At 40.3% G+C, this 21,271-nt stretch overlaps 1 protein-coding gene across 4 annotated transcripts in view; it reads right to left on the bottom strand.

The window, feature by feature from the left end:
* The window catches only part of ankrd11 (ankyrin repeat domain 11), a 171,110-nt gene that overhangs the window by 145,093 nt on the left and 4,746 nt on the right, over window positions 1-21,271 (bottom strand). For all 4 annotated transcript variants that reach the window (XM_048546267.2, XM_048546266.2, XM_048546263.2 and 1 more), the window contains one exon: window positions 2,674-2,745. The gene's annotated coding sequence lies outside the window, so the exon portion shown is untranslated. The remainder of the gene's footprint in view (window positions 1-2,673; window positions 2,746-21,271) is intronic.

Here is a 21,271-nt window from a genome sequence, read left to right as displayed (position 1 = left end):
GCCAATAGCTAACAATTTGAGGAATTCTGTCAATGGACAAGTGTTAGTTGATGATAGGTACAGTAATGGGAGAGCTACTGTCAACTCTATACTCCTCGTAAAAGGAGAAATTAGCAAAGAGACTAATTTTGGTTTGTCCCACACATTTGTCAAAACTGAGGTTGGTTAGCTCGCTGAGCTGGTTTGTTGTTCTGCAGACGTTTTGTTACCATGTTTGGTAACATCCTCAGTGCAGTCTCTGATGAAGCGTAGGTTTTCCCACCTGGCTTTTAAACTCTGGGGTCCATTGTGATAGATTGCCTCACTTGCGGGTTTCCTCCGTAGTGCAATAGATACGGGATTGAGTTCAATGTGTTTATTATATGCGGAACAACAAATCAGCTCAACGAGCCAACCAACCACAACGCCCACAACCTGAGCTACAAACCTACTCCAAAAACCTCAAAGATCTACGGGCGCAACACGCTCAAACCGGCAAGGAAACGAGACAACTACACCGAACCATACAGTGCAAACCACAAACAACTCTACTTGCTACATGGGTGCCTCAGGAACCAGGTATTATCACGCAGTGTCAAGTACAAACCACCCATCAACAACACACAGGCCTGGAAAACAGAACAAAACGGCTGCAAGACGGTAAGGGTAATAATAACACATTGAACTCGACCCAATATAAATTCCACTACAGAGGAAACCTGGAAGCGAGGCAATCCATCACAACAGATCCCAGGGTTTAAAAGCCAGGGAAAACACACCTACGCTTCATCAGAGGATGCACTGAGGATGTTACCAAGCATGGTAACAAAACGTCTGCGGATCAATAAACCAGTTCAGCGAGCCAACCAACGTCAAAACCCACAACCCCAGCTACACATCTACTCCAAAACCTTAGATTTGTCAAAACTGTTCATCAGTCTCAAGATCAGTCTCAATTGTGATGCCTTTCTAAATTGTTGCTGAAGTTCACCAATATTTTAACACATACACAAATTTTTGGAAACTCAAGTAACATCAATGGAAAAGCAGCCCAGCAAGGAACCAGCAACTTCAGAAGAAATGGGAACAGTACACACAGATGGAAAAGATATTCAAGCATCAAAACACAATGCCTGCCCTGGTCTTATTTCTCTGCACAATCTCAGAACACCATCGTAATTAAAGATTTAATGATGCCAACTTGTGCAGAACAGGTCTGTCAACATTGCTGTAGTCCAAGAAACCAGGCTGAGAGGAGCAGCTTGGCAACAAAAACATTTGTTTATTGATTCAAGTGAAGCTGAGGTGCCTCCAATAAATGTAATAAATGCTTCATCTTACTGTTATTTTTCAAATAGCGTACTGCTTTTTATAAAAAGATGTAATCCAAAACAGTTTGGAAGCTACACTGACAAAAATACAAAAGATTCATTTGTGAAGGCACCCATTATATCAAGACACATCAAGAAAAATCTCAAGTCACCTGAATAGCTGCAGCGCCAATTCTCAAGAAACTAAATACCACTTACAACAAAACAGCCAACATGACTTGAAGCCCATTCACTTCTACAATATTTACTCTATTCACTACTGGCACACAGTGGAAGCAATGAGTACCAGCTACAAGATGCAATTAGGTAGCTCACCAAAGCCCTTCCAACAGCACTTTCCAAACCCGCAACTTCCATGACAAAAAGAGAACAAGGGAAGCAAAAGCATGGGAACACCACTGCCTGCATGCTCCCCTCCAAGCCACTGTACGTCCTGATTTGGAAGTATGTCACTGTTCCTTTACTTTTGTTCGTTAAAAATATAGCAACTTCCTTCTTAACAGCACTGTGATGTCACAAAACCCTAGGGAGTGTAGTGGTTCAAATAGTTTACCACTACTTTCTCCAGGACAATGAGAGATGGGTAAAAAATTCTGGCTGAGAAAATGAAGCTCAAATCTCAAATGACTTGGAAAAACAGTGTCAGTTGAGATAAAGGGAACATGCAAATCTTCAAACAGATCATCAACTCATCCCTTGAAGACTACCTGCCCCACATTAAGCCAAGTTTGAAGGCATTTCAACTCAATCATCTCAGAGCCCAACTAAACTGGAGTTGAAGTCATTTTCAATTTTGACAGACTGTCCAATTATGTGAATTTCTCGAGCATGTGTACTGCTGTCAATAGTGCACTAGTGTATTTCTCAGTCCAGTGGAGATTCCATTATCTGTTAATTTCCTGCATCTACCAGGGACTTCCCGCCATTAAATGCACCTATAATCATGGGGTATGTTCAATTCACCTAGACAAGGTCAACCACCAGATCTTTCATTATCTACCTACATTCAGTGGGGGTAGGACAGGGTTGTTCAGATCACTTATGGGAATCTCAAATAGACATTTGTAGAATGTAGGCTAAAGTGAAATACTCATTAGACGGTTAGCACGAAAAACTACCAATGCCAAAAGGAACTCTAGAGATACACCAAATCCTTTATAGGAACCTGTAGGGTCAACATCACTTCGATTCAACAAATAATCTTCAACATTTCAAGACTATCACTGGAATTTTAATCCTGATATTTCTGCAACAAGTTTTAAAGGCTTTTCAAAGCTTATTATCAATTTCATTCTATATACTGTGGTAAAATTGCAAGGGTCAATAGTTGGACGAGAAGAAAAGAATTCACAGTAGTGCTTACCGATTCCATACTGCTCCACCACGGCATGTATTTATTCCAACAGAGGCCTGCACGAGTGTTGACGTCAGTGCTCTGAAATTATGTTAGAGAGAAACCTGGTTAGTTGTTGATAGATTTCAGCCAAGATATTGTCCAAATGAAATACCTTCCACTTCTGGTGAATCACGACTTTTGTGCATAAGCTTAGATTGACAACTACAATAACGCACCATACACATCCTAATACATCAGGCCAACTACTGCAATTGATTTAAACCTTCTGAACTCAGCAATGGCATCAGCTACCATACCTCAAGTTCCTTAGGAATTACAGGACGAATGCCATCTAATTGGCCCTACTTACTGCAAAATTCAGCAGAGAAAATCTGACTAAGTCATTGACTAAATGAAACTGAAGACTTAATTGTTACAACATCAATATACATTTTACCTCCAGATTTTGCCTGTGATTTTCAAGTTCAGTTTATTGTCCCCCATTTGCGCTGGATAAAATTCCACAGTAATTGAACAGCCTTTTAGTACCTCACCCCATATAATAACTCTTTCAGGAAAACTGGATAGTGCTCCAGACCAGATGACATCACTGCAAAGTCTAATCTTCCGTTCATTCAAAAATATCGACAAGCATATACTTTGCAGAAAATGCCGAAACAGCAATTAGAATCAAAATTGTTGTATGTGAACTGAAACTCATTTCTTTATATTTGCCTTTCTTGTTAAAATCTATAACGGTAGTAGATTCGCCAACTTTAGGTACATTTAAGTCGTCATTGGACAAGCATATGGACGTACATGGAATAGTAGAGGTTAGAAGGGCTTAAGATTGGTACGACAGGTCGGCACAACATCGAGGGCCGAAGGGCCTGTACTGTGCTGTAATGTTCTATGTTCTATATTGATAAACAGTTTAAAATTCTCCTTTAGGGAAGGCTCAATTTCTTTCTGCTCCCAATTCTGCCTGTGACTAAATTGGAAAATTCCATCCACCTTAAACCTTGGACCTGGTTCCATTTGTATTAATGTTAGATTTTCACCTCTGTCCTACAGTATAGTTTGATCTTGAGCTTTTTTAAAAAGTCCACTTTGATTACTGTCACAGCTCTGGTCATGCTACAAAAGAAACACGTAAGCATCAAAGGCAAAAGGAACATGAATTATGCGACACGCAAGGTGAACAACCTGAAAAAAATGGCTAAGGGAGATCACATCAAAACACAAACTATGAAATGATTTATAGAACTAATATCAAATATTGCTCTTAACTAAGGCAAAATGATCTAACCAGACGCCATTAAAGTAAACTGGAGGAAAAACAAGAATTGCCAGAAATAACTTCAAAACAACGAGAAATATCTACAACAATCTGTAAAACATAAAACCAATATTAAGGCATTTAACATACTTGGGAAGGTGGAATACAAACTTCAAACAAAAACGCTCCTCTGTTACCATCATCACTTCCTGTGCCTTTCATTCTGGCCACCCTCATCATCCATTCTACATGTTCCTCTTCCCCCTTTGTCAACAGGAGAAAAAGCATTTGCAGCCCCTTCAACTCCAGAGGTATAGTGAACTCTAAACAACAAATCTACTGGTCTGTTTTTCTCTCCAGGAGGCATTGTCAGACCTGTTGAGACTTTCCAGTACTTTCTATTTTCATTTTAAATAGCTAAGATTTCCCGTAGTTTTATTTATGCTTCTAAAGAACTGTATAACTTTAAGCCTTTGACAGCACTATCACAAAGATCACAATGCAGGATCTTTCAACACATTCGGACCATTGTCAGAGGAGATTTTTGTGAATTTAAAACAAAGTAGTTATTCAGTCTATAGATTAGAAAACGGTATTTTTTATTTCCAATGCCCCTCTTAATAGGTCATCAGTCCATCTTTTTTTTAACAAGCTATTTTTGCTCTTGGTCATTTTGCTTAGTGCAGAGTATATGTATCTTCATTACATACCATACCCTTGCTTCCATGGATCTTTGGGACTAAATTCTAAAATTAGGCTGGTGCCACATGAACACTATAACAGACATGTAAAAATTCTTGAGTATAAAATGCACTGTCTCAAAGCAGGAATTCAGTCATTAAACTGAATGCAAGTTTCAATTTACACCAGTGAGAAAATCAGCATTTCTGCACTAGGATGTAAGCATGCCCTCTTCCCCAGGACAGCAACGCCCCTGGAGATTGAAGTAAAAACAAGCAGAAGAAAAAGAACCATTTGGGTTTAACCACTTTTGAACCATACATGGGCACACCACCACCCAAAGATCCCCCCAAAGCCACTCACCATCCTGATTTGGAAATATATTGCTGTTCCTTCACTATAACTGAGTCAAAATCCTGGAATTCCCTCCCTAACAGGATTGCAAATCTACCTACAGCACATGGACTGCAACAGTTCAAGGCTCACCACCACCACGTTCAAGGCTAACTAGGGACAATAAACGCTGGTCAGACAGCAATGCTCACATCCCATGAATGAAGAAATAAAAAATTTGTAACTCAGACTTAAAATGTGGAATACTATTTATTTTATCCACTTCTGCCATCCCCAGCCCTCCCAGAAAGATGACAGGATTACCTTTGAGCATAGCTGAACTATTAGAACCATTGTTATTCAGTTATGTTAATGACTATAACACTCACCAGGGCCTCAAAATTGGTGACTTTGTCCCTGGCGAGAGATACTGAGAATACAGCTGAAACAGAAGGTGGAAACTGTTCAGCCTTTTCTCCTAATTAGCACTCATTGCATTTATTGATCAACTGTAGGTGTGCAGTGAGTACAGGCTGGTAAATTCACATTTTCATGTTCTCAAATCAGGTTGCTTATTCCATGTACACTTATTCAGTTTGGAAAGAATCAGTGTGCTTGCTTTCGCATCAAGCAAAAGATTTCTGGAAATTTGAAACTTACATACATAAAACTCTCAACATCACACAGTCAATGCTGAACAGTATTATGATGGAATCTTTCTGGACAATGTACATTTGTCTTCCTGATGCTGATGGTCAGATCAAACTCTACAAGCACCAATGAATCTGTCCTCATAGTGCAGAAAGTTGATTTTCCATATACAATGCTAGTATGGCACCAGAGCAGAGTAACTCTCAGATAAGGATTTGGCATACATGTGTCATGGATCAGAGGCAGGCAATGGTGAATAGTATTGTCAGTTCTAACATTATGATCCCAAACTAAACAACTGAACTTATGTTATGATCCCAGTAAGATAATCAAATTGTGATATAATTTAGTTAGGGACCAGTAATCTATTGTTTTTCAAGTAGACTAAAGGGGAGATCAAGGGCCTTGTTATGAGAATAACGCCACAAAATTCCATAATATTGAACAATCATGCCGCCCGAAGCAACATCATAACAGTAATAGTGTGCAGTACATGTTAAGCATGTTTCCAACACCAGAATTAACATACTATAAAACACGGATAAAACATAAAACGTGCATCAAATAACAAACATGATCAAGACAGATCCCATAAGTTTCTCAGCAACATCCCCCAGATGTTAAAGATTTCATAGGTTTCCAAATCTCATTAAACACTAAAGAATTACAATTTTTCATCTTTGCAATCTGGCATTCACACTCACTCTTAAGGGCCATTAGTCATAGACAGTCTCAGCGACTGCTCCTGGTCTGGTTAATCACCACCTGCCAGGGGGATCACACTTTGCAACACTCAAACTGCACTTCAGTGCACATTCACAAGCATAACTTCAGCTCTTCACTGACATCTAGCTTCACAGTCCTACCCCAGATCATCCTGAATGTTGTCCTGAAAAATCTTGCAGAAGACTTTTTGCTATTGTTGGACAGAATTGAACATTGTCAACGAGCAACATTTGAACTTAGCATGCTTGAAACGATGCATTCCACAGAGAATGCTGGCTTGCTCATTTTACACAAAAAAATGGATATGAATAAAGAATTTCATTACAAACGTGCAAGTAAGTAAACATTCTCCGCCGATGACATTAAAGCATATGACACCACCAAAAGGAAGGAAATACCAACAGCACTGTGCCAGAATGCCACACAGTTTAGCTCCACTAGGATTACAAAGGGTTTTAATATTGTTTTGTTATAAATTACCTTGTTGACATGAAGTGTTCACACGGAGCAACGTCAGCAGAAGGCATATAATGAGGTCCCCCAGAGGTCAGTACGACAGTCATTGCTTCTGTTTTACATTACAATTCAAAACTTGCAGATGATATTGGAGTTCACAGCATTGTGAATGGCAAGGAGGGTTATGATCGATCTTAGTAGGGAGGATGCGCAAGTTAGAAATTAATACAAAAATGGGAAGTTGTATTTTGAATAGCCTTTTTGCATCATCTGAACAAAATAAAGAAATCTTGGATGTTTTCTATTTCCAAAGGTTGTGGATGTTTAATTATTAAATATACTTAAAGAACAGGCACAGATTTTTAAGTGTCAGGGAATCAAGAAATATTAAGGGTAGGAAAGTAGAGTTTAAACCCAGGACCAGCCAGTCATACCCAATGGTAGAGGAGGCTCAACAACGCACCTCTTGTTATTCTTCTTGCATTCAAGTTATAAGTTTAAAAGGGATTGCAGGGCAGAGGAGCATAGGGATATTTGTGCACAAATTGTTGAAGATGACAGGGATTATAAAGTGATAAAAAAAAGAACATGCAGGTTCTTGGGCCTTGTAAACAGATGTATAGAATACAGAATTTATGATGAATCTTTATTAAATACTGCTTCAGCCTCAACTGGAGCATGGTGCCACATTCTGGGCAACAATACATCAAGACACAGACATTTCAGAATTGAACAGACTTGAAACAAAAACTCTTTCTCTCTCCACAGATACTACTGAGTTCCTCCAGGTTTCTGTGCAATGGTTTCAGATTTCAGCATCCACAGTATTTGGCTTTTAATGAATTCGGTTGTATGGCTGTTTGCTTAAAAAGAGTTGCATAAAGCACAAGACAGTCCTATTATGGGTATCGCTACATAGAACTTACAGTATAAAACATTTATTTGAAATTGCTTTTAAGATACTGTCCCAACAAAGCTCAAGGGAAACTTAAAGAACCTTCAGTTAGGTACTGTACAGCCTGCCAGACTCAACAATTTAGATTGCAAGTGCAGCCCCTTTAGTGACATTGCTATTTTCATCCATATTCCTTAGAAGATTTTATTAGTTAACCATCCATGTTAGCTTCATATCATCACCCATTTTGTCATTTAATCACTTTTGACTTCACCTTTTGTTCTTCACTGCCTGATGGCCCCCTTTCCCCAACTAGAACTTGTATAAAAACTAAAAATTTACTTTTCTCCCTCCGGCTCAATTTCTGGCAAAAAGGGTCACAGACCTGAATTATTACATCCGTGTCATTCCAAAGTTATTGCCTGATCAGCCAAGCATTTCAAGCATTTTCTGACTTTAATACCTACATGAATCATTTGTGCAAATTAAGACGTTGGGAAGAGGCCCAACATATACAATATGCTCAAATATAACAAATAAAGGTTAATTCTGCCTTTGCACCAGCAAAAATAGTTAAAGAGCACAGCCAGAAAATTCTGCGGGAGAGAGCATGAATTTAGGATAACGTGTTGCTTTCCTGATGTCAGGGTTAAGGACATCTCAAAGCATTTGAAGCATATTGCCAAAGGGGAGAGTGAGAAGCCTGAAGTTGTGGTACACGTTGGAAAGAATGATATAATTAGGAAAAGGGTTAAAGCTTTGTACAGTAAATATAAAAGAGGTAAGGTAGAAGGTAAGAAAAAACAAAAGTAGTAGTCTCTGATTTACTTCCAATGCCAGGTTATTCCTCCCTCGCTACAAAAGGACAGGGGAGATTCAATGACTAAAGAAGTGGTGCAATGTGCAGGAATTTAGTTTCTTGGATCATTGGGATCTCTTTTGGAACAGAAGAGACCTGTTCAAAAACACCTGTTCAGTGCTTCACCTGAACTGGAAAGGGACCAATATCCTTGTGGGAAGATTTGTTTTTATATTTCAGGAGCCTGTAAACTTAGAGGGGTGGTGGGAATAGTAACAGACAAAATAGGAAGATGAGCATGGTTCTGAATTAGAAAACAGGAAGTTAGTTAGAAAAGGCAGACAAAAGGAAGTCATATCTAACATTGAAGAATTAAAGTGCATTTATTTCAATGCAAGAGTTTTACAGGTAAGATTGACAAACTCAGGGCTTGTATGTGAGTATGGGGCTGGGATGTTGTAGCTATTGCGGAAATCTGGCTGAAGGAAGGACAGGACTTGCAGCTCAATGCTCCAGGTTTTAGATGTTTAGAAGGATAGAAACAGAGACAGGAGGGGAGGGAGAATGGCATTTTTGATGAAGGAAAATGTTACTACTGTAATTAGAGAAGATACTTCTGAGGGATCATTTAGTGAAAAAATATAGGTTGAAATTAGGAAGAAGAAATGGATGATTACCTTGATGGGATTGTATTGTAGGCCCCCCAATAGTCACAGGGAAATTGAGAAACAAATATGGAGAGAGATCTTAGTTTTAAGAATAACAAGGCTATAACAGCACTGCCATAGTGTTAAAGGTTTGGATGGTGAAGTATGTGTTAAATGTGTTCACAAAAATTCTCTCTCAACATGGAAATGTTCCTATTGGAGAAGGAGCAAAACTTGACCTTCTCTTAGGAAATAAGGCAGCACAAGTAACCAAAATGTTAGTTAGAAAACACGATGGAGCAAGTGATCATAGTATTATTTGTTTTAAAATAAGTTATGGAAAAGAATAAGTACTCCATAAAAATTAATGTTAATTGGAGTAAGGTGAATTTTATGGGTAGGAAACAAGAACTTTCAAGGTTCATTGGAGTAGACTTCTCACAGGTAAAGGGACATTAGACAAGTGGGAGGCCTTCAAAAAAGTGTGATAACAGAAGTTCAGAGGCATCATGCTCCTGTTAGAGTTAAAGGTAAGGCTGACAAGATTAGGGAACAATGGATAAATAGAGGCTAGTCAAGAATGAAAAGAATAATTAATTAGCTACAGACAACTGGGATCAAGTGAATCTTTTGAGAAGTATGAACACTGTTTACGCCATTACTAAGAAGGAAATCAGGAAGACAAAGAGTGGATATGAGATAGCCTTGGCCAATAAGGTTAAAGATAATCCAAAAGGATTCTATAAATACATTAAAAGCAAAATAGCAACTAAGGAGAGAGTAGAACCTCTGAAGACCAACAAGGCAGCCTTTGTGTCAAACCTCAGGAAATAGGAGAGATATTAAGTGAATACTTTGCATCAGTTTTTTTCACGGTGTTGGAGAAAGAAAATGGAGGCTACAGAACTCAGGGAAATAAACACTGATGTTTTCAAAACAATTCACATTACAGAAGAGGAAATGCTGGAGGTTTTAGAAAGCACAAAAATAGATAAATCTCCAGGACCTTGTCAAGGGGTATCCCAGGGTGTTGTGGCAAGTTAAGGAGAAAACTGCAGGGCCTTAGCAAGAAATATTTGTATCTATGACAAACATGAGTGAAGGGTGGCTAAACTGCACCATTGCTTAAGAAAGGCTGTAGGGATAAGCATGGAAACTACAGACCTGCGAGTCTGAAATCAGTACTGGGTAAGTTGTTGGAGGTGATTCTGAAAAACAAGATTTGCATGCACTCGAAGAGGCAAGAAATAATTAGGGCTAGTCAGCATTGTTTTGTGCAAGGGCAATCATGTCTTACAAACTTGATTGAGTTTTTTTAATGAAGTAACCAAAAAGACTGATGATGAGAGAGCAGTAAACATTGTCTACTTGGACTTCAGTAAAGCATTTGACAAGATTCCACATAGTCAGAAGTCACACGATGCCAGCTATTGTCCTGTAGGTTTATCTGAAATCACAAGCTGTCAGAGCATGTTTTGTCAGGTGTAGTGACTTCACCTGACGAAGGAGCGGCGCTTTGAAAGCTTCTGATTTCAAATAAACTTGTTAAACTCTAACTTGGTGCTGTGTGATTTCTGACCTCATCCAGCCCAGTCCAACACCAACACCTCCCTGTCAAGGTAGACTAATTAGTAAAGGTATATCACATAGGATTTAGGTAAGCTTGCCAACTGAATCCAAAATTGGCTTCATGTTACGAGACAGAGTGATGGTAGAGGGATATCTTTCAGACTGGAGACCTTTGACCATTGGTGTTCCCGAGGGATTGGTGCCGGGTCCACTTCCATTTATCATTTATATAAATATGATGTGGATGATAAGGTAGGATACATGGTTACTAAGTTTGTAGATGACAGCAACATGGGTGGTTTGGTGGAAAGTGAAGGTTATCTAAGATTACAAAGAGATCTTGATCAATTGGGTCAAATGGGCTGAGGAGTGACAGATACAGGTTAATTTGGATAAATGTAAAGTATTTCATTTTGCTAAAACAAGGGCAGGGCTTACATAATTAATGGCCCTGCATAAGTGTTGTGAATAAAAATGGAGTTCAGGTGCACAATTCTTTGACACTTGCAGTGTGACAGGGTGGTTAAGAAGGCATTTCATGTGCTTGCCTTCATTTTTCAGATCTTTTGAGTATAGGAGTTTGAGACGTCATGTTGACATTGTACAAGACATTGGTGAGACCTCTTCCAGAGTGCCGTGTGCAGTTCTGGTCACCCTGTAATCAGAAGGCTAGTATTAAACTGGAGAGGGTTCAATGAAAAATTTACCAGGTTTTCGGCAGGAATGGATGGTTTCAGATATAAAAAAACAGATCAAGATACCACTATGTGGAGCTGGAGGAACACAGCAGGCATCAGCAGACACAGCATCAGAGGAGCAGGAAAGCTGATGTTTCAGGTCGAGAGCTTTCTTCAGAAGGATGAAAGGGTGACTTTTTGTTTTACACAGAATATGGAATAAACTACCAGAAGTGGTGGATGCAGGTACAGTTACACTTTATAAAAGTAATTAGGAAAGTTCATGAATGTGAAAGGTTTTGCAGGAGATGGACCAAATGCAGGCAGGTGGGACTAGTTAAGTTTGGAAACATGGTCAGAGTGGACTGGTTGGATCAAAGTGTCTGTTTCCATGCTATATGATTCTATATCAGTCGGTGCATTATTAAAAGGATCTATACTGTAATGTACACTGAAAAAGTAATTTCCTTGGCATCTACCAAGGACTAAAAGTGCATGAATGTATGGCTCCTTTCACCTGGGCATCCTTTCTGAATCATTGACTTGATTGCTGCTTTGAAATCACCATAAATCCTTTAATACTAACCATCAATCTTTTATAACTTTTGTACCATTCCAAATTCATGGCATTACACAGACAGTATACGTTCTATCAATCAGTTTTGTTCAGATTTAAAGTTTGATATTACATCAGATCAATAAACAAAGTAATAAATTCAATAACTGTCAAGTTAGTGTGTACTGGGGCCACATGCAGACACATTTGCTGAGCTGTACTCCCACTCCCACACAAAAAGCTTTTTTGCATAGGCTTTTCACAAACTGTCTCCAAGCAAACGTTCATTCGTAAGCACATGCCAGATCATTCTTACCATGGAAAAATGGATCATTTCAAATCTTGAACCTCCATTTTTCATTAAATTGCTTTTGAAACAGACTTGGGTTATACCAGAATGTGGCACAGCGAAACAGTTCCTACCTCTATGCTGGGAGACCCAGGTTCAAGTGCCAACAGAGAACTGCTACAGTGGAGACTTAACTGATCTGAAACCAGAAGCGAAAGCCTTAACATTCTTTGGATGGAGTAGAGCACGAGTTCAATTGAGCTGGAGGGGGAAGGTGAAACGGGAAGGGGAGGGGTTGAGCATGACATTGAGCCAATAAACAAGAGTCAGCATTAAATCAGAAACAGACACGCAGAGAGAGGCACATCGCTAACTATGAGGTAGATAACTAAAACAAAGGAAACTTGAAATCACTGAGGTTACTAATTACTTCCAAATAATGTTGTTTCTCTAGTTTAAGGCTGCATATGTTCAGGAGTCGCTGTATGTGGATTGTAACAAAAACTATCAAATGTTAAATTCACATGAGATACGGTAAAACAAAGTGTATAACTACCAGTTTGAATTATTCCAACTTCGTAAATATCCAATAGAAATGCATTTGCTCAGATCTCCCTCATTTGCAGAAGAGGTGAATAAGGCATTTGGTGTGATGACTTTTAGGTCCCTAGGGAACATCATCTTTAGACAGAGCCTCCTGTACGCTGACCACAACTAGTTCTGCTTCTCCATTGCTATTTGACCTTTTCTGTGGATAAGCCACAATTTAATTAAATTAAACTTACACAGATGACATGGTAACAAGATTTCCTTAGAACCACTATAGTGTGGAAGCAGGCTAGTCAGCCCAGTGAGGCTATACTGGCCCTCTGAAGAGCATCCCATCCAGACCCACCCCCTACCCTGCTGCTAACCCTGCATTTTCCATGGCCTTTCCACCTAGCCTGCACATCCCTGGGCACTATGGACAATTTAGCACGACCAATCCACCTAACTTGCACATCTCTGGGCTATGGGAGGAAACCCAAGCACCTGGAGGAAGCCTGTGTAGACAGGCAGAGAATGTGCAAATCCCACACAGACAGTCGCCCAAGGCTGGAATCACACCCATGCCCCAACATTGAAAAGCAGCAGTGCTAACCACTGAGCCACCATGCCGCCCATTGCTTTGTATGTTCAGCACTATTGTCCAAGGACATCCATACTTTGGCCCTATTGTGGAGCAGTGAATATGTCCCTAAACCTGAGCCAGAAGGCCCAGGTTCAAGTCCCACCTGCTCTAGACCTGTGTAATAACATCTCTGAGCAAGTTGATTAGAAATGTCAGTAATATGAAAAATATTATTCTCCAAGGGAAGTGTTAAGTAGCAGAAGGGTTCTCAGATAATTAAGTCGTCGCGTCAGAACAACGGCAGTAACAATATTTATACACAAAGATTTGTCCTAAGCTCAGAAAATCAGTTGCTCATGTTCTGAATGGTGCAAGTAGGACTATTTGACAAGTAGTATTAAGTGAGCAGTGTTTGACCAATATTTAGTTTAATTTTTTGAATTTAAAATTTACAACTTTTAAACTGTAGGAGAATCAGTACATTGACTGCCAAGCAGTTTTGCTTTCAATCAGTTCTAAATTGTGCCTGCACAGGTATCAATAACTGACTTGGCTCCCTGCTCACAACTGTAACTTTAATATGGCTGAACAAAATGTGCAAAAACATACAAAAGTAGACAGTTAAACGCACACAGAGTGGCTGCAACAATTACACATCAGTTTATATACCAAAAGTTGGTAATTTTGAGCAAGTGGAAATTTGGGACAAAGAGGAGGTGAGAAATTAAATGTTTCTTTCGTCTTCCACACTTGTAGCTATTTGTACAAGCTTACCACTTTCATCATCCAGCGTTTAGACTGAATGTTCAGAGGAAAAAGAAAACATTTTAAAATCTAAAACTTTAAGGCATAAAACAGATTAGGACAGCAGAAAGCAGGGCTACAAATATGTAGAATTTTAAGGGACGCGAGACTGTCCTGAGCAAGCTCATCTATACTCAATCTCTCAGCCTTGAAACCCTATGGCTCAGTAACATGGATTCACCATAATATCTAAAGAGGGGGTAGCAAATATCTGTATTTTTCCCCCACAGTTGTTTTTTTTAAATCAAGGGGAGGTGCTGCTTCAGAAGGGAACTGTGTGACTGGTAGTATAGGGAAACATAGGTAACATCAAGAATGATGACCTGCAAAAATTCAAACCAACCAAGGTATGTGGTGTTCTTGATGCTGCAAGGATTAGGATAAAGCCTAACAGTCAGAAAACAGACCAAGATATCCTACAGCCAAGGGGATGGACGAGAAAGCATAACACAGCGGGGGACTCAACAATTAAGCATAATCAAGCAACACAAAAAGCATATTGCCTGTCAGATATCTGAACTTTTTTCCTAAAACAAAAACATTTCATGGGAAGTATGCATTAGCACGTTTATTGTCCATTCTTAGTTGCCCTTACGGTGGTCATGGGGAGTCTTCTTGAACCACTACAGTCCGTACATTGTTGGTAGATCCATAATACCATTAGAAACGGAATTCCAAGATTTTTGACCCAGCAACAATGAGGAAAATGTGAGATTTCCAAGTCAGGATGATAAGTGGCCTGGAAGGGAACTGATTGGTGATCATTTTCCCATTACTCTGCTCTGGTATCCTTTTAAATGGAAACATTCATGGGGTTGGAAGATGCTGTTGAAGGAGCCTTGTGCAGTGCATCTTGTTGATAACACACATTAGTACAGAGCAGTGATGACGGAGGGAGTGAAAGCATTTCATTCACACAGACTGATTTGTCCAGGATGGCATCAAGTTTGAGCGTTCTCTGGATGAACATAGCTCCAACATGTAGAGAGTATTCCATCACACTCCAGACTCATGTTTTGTTCAATAGTGGCCAGGCTTTGGAAGTCAAGTTTCATGCGGTCGCTGCAGGTTTCTTAGCCTTTGGCCCGATTTTGCCATCACTGTACTTATATGGCTGATCCAGTTCAATTTTTGGTCAATGGTAACCACCAAGGATGTTGACAGTAGCAATTCTGTGATGGTATCACCATTCAATGTAAAGGGAAGGTTAGTTAGATTCTCTCTTGGTGGAGGTGTTTGCAAATGTTACTCGCCACTTTTCAGCCCAAGCCATGATCATGCTGCATTTGGACAGACTGTGAAAGTATCTGATGAGCCACAAATGGTGTTGCACAGTGCACAATCATTCACAAACATCTCAACTTAGAGAAATACATGGCTGATGGATTGGTGGGATAAGGAGGGATTCCATTTCATGGGATACTGCCATTAGTACTGAGGTGACAGTTTGGATGAGCTGTTGACTAGAATTAGGATTGGGATGAAGGTTTGACAATAAGAGGAAAAGTAGAGTGATCACAAATGCTTAAACTACTACATAGAGACTCTAAGTAGGACTTGGGTGGAAGAGGTATTATTTGTTCTTTTTTACTGCTTCTAAACTAAGTAACTAGTCAGATGTCGTGCTTTAAGCAATCTCTGTCAAAGGAAAACTGAAAGACGTGAGTGAAGTACACAAAGCAGGAGTGACAAATTGGAGATATGCAACTAAGTTTTTTCTTCTCTACATTTTCACAAAGGAAAGAGATGATGTAAATATAATACCCAAAGGGGTGCAGTGTGAAAATTTGAACAAAATAATCATACTCATAACAAGAGAACAAATACGTTAGAAAAGTTGGACTCCTTGAAAGTGGATAAGCCGCCAGGGCTGGATGAATTGTTTCCCAGAATAGTGAAAGAGATCAGAGACGAAAAAGCAGATGCCTTGAGCATCATTTTTCCAACTTCACTGGACACAGATACAAAATTTATCAGGTTCACAGGAGATAGAGGGTGTAAGACAGGAATAGCAAACGACAAAAGCACTTCAAATGTTGAGATGACAGACCAAAAGATATGCAACCAAAAGAAACTTTATGGGTAAAAATCAAGAAATATTTAAAGAAAGACCTTAGTGGGAATGATGTACAGACTCCTTGATAGCAGCTGAGAGTCGGCAGATTGCATAAATAGAGAGATTAAACAAGAATGTGGGGGGAAAAACATGGTTTGCATGGAGGATTGAGACTTCCATGCAGATGCAGATGTCCATAAGACAATGGGCATGTGCAAGTAAGGTAATGAACTCGAGTGCATCCAACATGAATCCAATTAGGAGGCAGGCAACATTAGAGAGTGAGTAAAACAAGCCACATTTAGTCAACAGCCTAACAATGTATGACCATCTCACACACAGAACTATAATATGAGCAAATTCAACAGTGGTTGAAAATAAAAATTACTCAGGTAAGATTGATCTCAAATAATTAGATTCATGGTTCATGGTGAACTGGAAAAGACTTAATAGATAAAATAACAGGTCCTCAATAGAAAGTGCTTAAAGAATTTATAATACAGCATCAGTTTGTACTCCTAAGACATGCGAGTTCCACTAGCCAAAAAAATCCAAGAATCTTGTCGGCTTTAATAATGTCTCATCATTCTCCTAAATTTCAAATAGTACAGGCCCAACATACTCAACAACTCCTCACAAGACGGCCCCTTTATACCTGGTATCAACGTAATGAATCTTCACTGCACTGGCTCCAATGCTAGTGATCTTTCCCCAGATAAGGGGACCAAAACTATTCATAGTATTCCAGCTGACCATCCCTTACATAGTGAGGGTGCACAACAGTGCACAGTACTTGATCGTCAGTAAGGCCTGCGATCAATGTTACCTTTTATGATGGAAGGAAGGTCATGGAAGCAGCTAAGACGGTTGGGCCAAGGAAACTGCTTGGAAAACTTCTGCAGAAATGCCTTGTGAAATAACTGCACAGAGGCTGGTATCCCTCACCAAGTCACCCTGTATTTACTCATGCACAGTTCACTAGCTGTGGCTAGCCAGCTCAGAGTCAGTACCCTGAACTGATGAGATCGTAAGTCTCCTGTTGATACCGATTAGCCAGAGCCTCCTGACTTGGCCCAGGTTAAAAAGAAGTTGTCAACAGCGCTATAAAAGCAGCACTGATTCTCAGTTTGAGTTCTGACACAGGCACTGAGCTCCTAACCTTATTGCAGGATTGATTCAAAGACGGACAGAAGATCTGAATTCTGGAGGGGAGCCGAGAGTGACAACCCTTGATAACAAGGTTCTTTGGTGTACCTGTTCAAATTGGGCCCTAGCAGAACTGGAGTCAATGGAATTGGGGGAAAAAAACTCTCCACTGGTTGGAATTATAGTCATCCCAAAGGCAGATGATTGTGGTTGTTGGAAGCCAATAATCTCAGTTCCAAGGTTTAGTGATTGGAACCAGATGGACTACATTGACTACAAGGTCCTTGATTGGGGATTTTAACCTGGGCCAAATTAGGAGGCTCTGGCTAATCAGTATCAACAGGAAATTTACAATCTCATCAGTTCAGGGTACTGACTCTGAGCTGGCTAGCCACAGCCAGTGTACTGTGTACGAGTAAATACAAGGTAACTTGGTGAGGAATACCAGCCTCTGTGCAGTTATTTCACAAGGCATTTCTGCAGGAGTTCCCCAAGCAGTTTCCTTGGCCCAACCATCTTAGCTGCTTCAGTGACCTTCCTTCCATCATAAAAGGTAACAAATGGAGATATTTGTTGATGATCGCAGTGTTCAACACCATTTGCAACTCCTCAGATACTGAAGTAGTCCATGTCCAAATGCAAGACTGGACAAATCCAGGTTTGGGGTGACAAGTGTGAAGTAACTTGATACACAAATACCAGGCAACAGCCATCTCCAACAAAAAGGTCTAAATTTCACCCCTTGACATTCAATGCCATTAATATTGTTCAAGTCTCTGAACTTCAATATCCTGGGGCAAATTACTGCAGATGGTGGAATCTGTACTGTAAACAAGTCAAAATAAAAAAAAAGTGCTGGAGATCACAGCAGATCAGGCAGCATCCATGGAGAGAAAGTAAGCTAACATTGAGTACAGATGACTGTCCAGAGCTGAAGTAAAATGAAGCATAGCGGGCAACGTTTATGCAACAGTGGGCATGGGGGTGGGGTTGGTGTGCTGGAGGAGAAAGGATGTTCATAGTTCAGATTAAGTTTTGGAACGTGAGAATGGCAGAACAATGGAGTGTCAAAGTGCTAGACTAGAACAAATTGACATATTCACAGGTGGTTGGGGGACGACAGACAACATGGCAATGGACAATGTAACAAATAAAGCTAAAAGAAAGGGAACAAAAGAGTTCACAATTTGAAGGTATTAAACTCAATATTGAGCCTAGAAGTAACATGGTGTAGAGCTGGATGAGCACAGCAGGCCAAACAGCATCATAGGAGCAGAAAAGCTGACATTTCGGGCGTAGACCCTTCTTCAAAAGCATCAGGCCCGAAACGTTAGCTTTCCTGCTCCTACGATGCTGCTTGGCCTGCTGTGTTCATCCAGCTCTACACCTTGTTATCTCAGATTCCCCAGCATCTGCAGTTCCTACTATCTCAAGCCTGAGAGTGCCTAGTTTGAAGAGATGTTGCTCCTCCCAGTTTTTGCTGGAATTCACTGGAGGACTACAGCATGCCAAGTACCAGTAGGCAGGTCAGCAGGATACTGTGATAAAACAGTCCGCTCTACACTGAAGAAACAAAACGCAGACTGGGGACTGCTTCACAGAACATCTGCGGTCTGTGTGCAGGCATGACGCCAACCTTCCCATAGCTAGTAATTTTAATACAGAGTCCGGCTGGTCTGCTCACTTGTCTGTCCTCGGCATGCTGCAATGCTCCATCGAATCACAGCGAAAACTTGGAGGAGCAACATCTTACCTTCAAACTAGGCACTTCAATAGAGCCCAGATGGTTGGGAAATCAACACCTTCAAATTGTGAGCCCATTCCTTACCTTTCTTTCACTTCACTTATTACATTCTCTGTCATAACATCCTCTCTCCCATTCCCCCAATTTCCAGTGGGTCAGTCAGTTGTTTTCAGGCTGGCTGTTATTCACACCATTGTGCTACAATTCTCACATTCCGATCACTTAGTTTAGATTGTCTCCCCCAGCACTCCAACCCACCCTACATTGCTTTCTCTGCTTGAATGCTGACTGACCTACAGTGATTTCCAGCATTTTTTTGCTTACATCGTCGGGGTTACCATTAACCAGAAATTTACTGAATAAAGCATGTAAATACTGTGGCTGAAGAACAAGGAAGAGGCTTGGAATCCTGCAGCACATATTTCACCAAAGTCCCTAGAACCTGACCAACATAAACAAGACTCAAGTCAGTAGTGTGATGGAGTATGTTCTGCCTGATGAGTGCAGTTCCAACAACATTCAACAAGTTTGACACTATGCAGGAGAAAGCAGCCTGCTTAGTTGACCACCATCTCCACAAACATTTACTCCTTCCACCACTGATGCACAGCACCAGCAGCATATACTATCCATAAAGATGCACTGCCAAAATTCACTGAAGCAGCACTTTCCTAACCACTTCCATCTAGAAGAGTACAGCAGCTGATACATAGGAACACCACCATTTACAAGTTTCCCTTTGAGCATCCACAACCATTACTTTGACAATATATTGTCATTCTTCCAATGTCAAAATCCTCTCCCGAAAAACACTGTGGGCATACCTACACCAAATGGACTACAGCAGTTCAAGAAAAGACAGCCATCCACCACCCTCACAAGGGCAACAAATGGAATTCTTTTCACTCATCACCGCTGCTGTCGCAGCCTTCCATTTCCTAATTGGATGGTTTGCACTGTATACGGTCAATCATGTCAAGATAAGAATTTCCAGCGTGTCTCAGGACTCCTACTGTAATTTGGTATTCTTTGCTGCAGGCAAAAGACAGTAAGTAAGAAGCTGCACAATTCACCAGTCTGTTTTCTCTGGACATACTTCTGCTGGATTAGCTTTCCAATTTTGCTCAGCCATTCCAATGCCCTTCCAAACACAGTCAGCTTCCACAGGTCAATGCAGTCAGTACTTGACTACCAGATGAGTGTATAAATACTCACTACCTTTGTATCTCACTTGCAAGTACCCTAGTAGCAGAGGAATAGATGCTCAGGAGGCTAGCTGTGTTCAGACCTTCTTTCTGCCAAGCCTTTGTTGTTTGTATCTCACTACTATGTTTATTTCAGCATCAAGTAACAGATTGCTGGTGACTGAAGCGCTGAGATATGTGAAACAAACAATGATAGGTGTCACATTATCATTGCTGATAGATCACTGTAAAGGTAACATTTTTGGACAGAGCTGTTTATCTTCCTGGTGATGGTCAAAGCAAACCTTTTGAATGAAGAGTACTTATTGTTTGCTACTCCAAGTTTTCTTCACGCTGGAATTCTACTATAGCATAAACTACTTACAAAAACTCTGATGAGGACCTGGCACACCTTTGTCCTGGATCTCAGGCAAGACTGAACAGTGTCAGTTCTGGTAGGTAAAGATACATGACAGCAAACAGAGATTAATCATACAATAACGTGAGAGCAAATAGCCTGTTTGGCTCCAGTGCAGATCTCAAAAGGTTCCATCATGGCTGACTTTATCCATCAAACTGTGCAAAGACGAGATCAGATTAAAAAGCACATTAAATGGACCGTCTCTACTCACATAGCGAAATGCCTTGGTGAGATCAACGAAGGCAACATATAGTGGTCTCTTTTCTTCAAGGCATTTCTCTTGTAACTGCCAGAATTTGGAGATCACTTAAATTATACAACTTCCAGTTCTCAAGCAAGACCAGAATTCAGAACAGACACATTCTACCAGGATGTGTGATATGACATTGACAACATAGTGAATACTTTTCCCCAGGAAGATTTACAGGGCAATAATGCTATTGTTGCTGTGATCACTGCAGCTTTCCTTTTCTTGGATGGGGTCACAATCATTGTGTCACGCGTGCCCCGGGTGCTCTTTCTGCGAACAGAAACAGATAGCTAGTGCACATACTGCAAGAGTGCTGGTTCGGTTGGTACATCAACAGGACACCTGGGAGCT

The sequence above is a fragment of the Stegostoma tigrinum genome, chromosome 16 (genome assembly GCF_030684315.1).
Source record: "Stegostoma tigrinum isolate sSteTig4 chromosome 16, sSteTig4.hap1, whole genome shotgun sequence".
NCBI lineage: Eukaryota > Metazoa > Chordata > Chondrichthyes > Orectolobiformes > Stegostomatidae > Stegostoma > Stegostoma tigrinum.
Note: the sequence above shows the minus strand (reverse complement) of the source record. Positions and strands in the feature narration are given on the sequence as shown.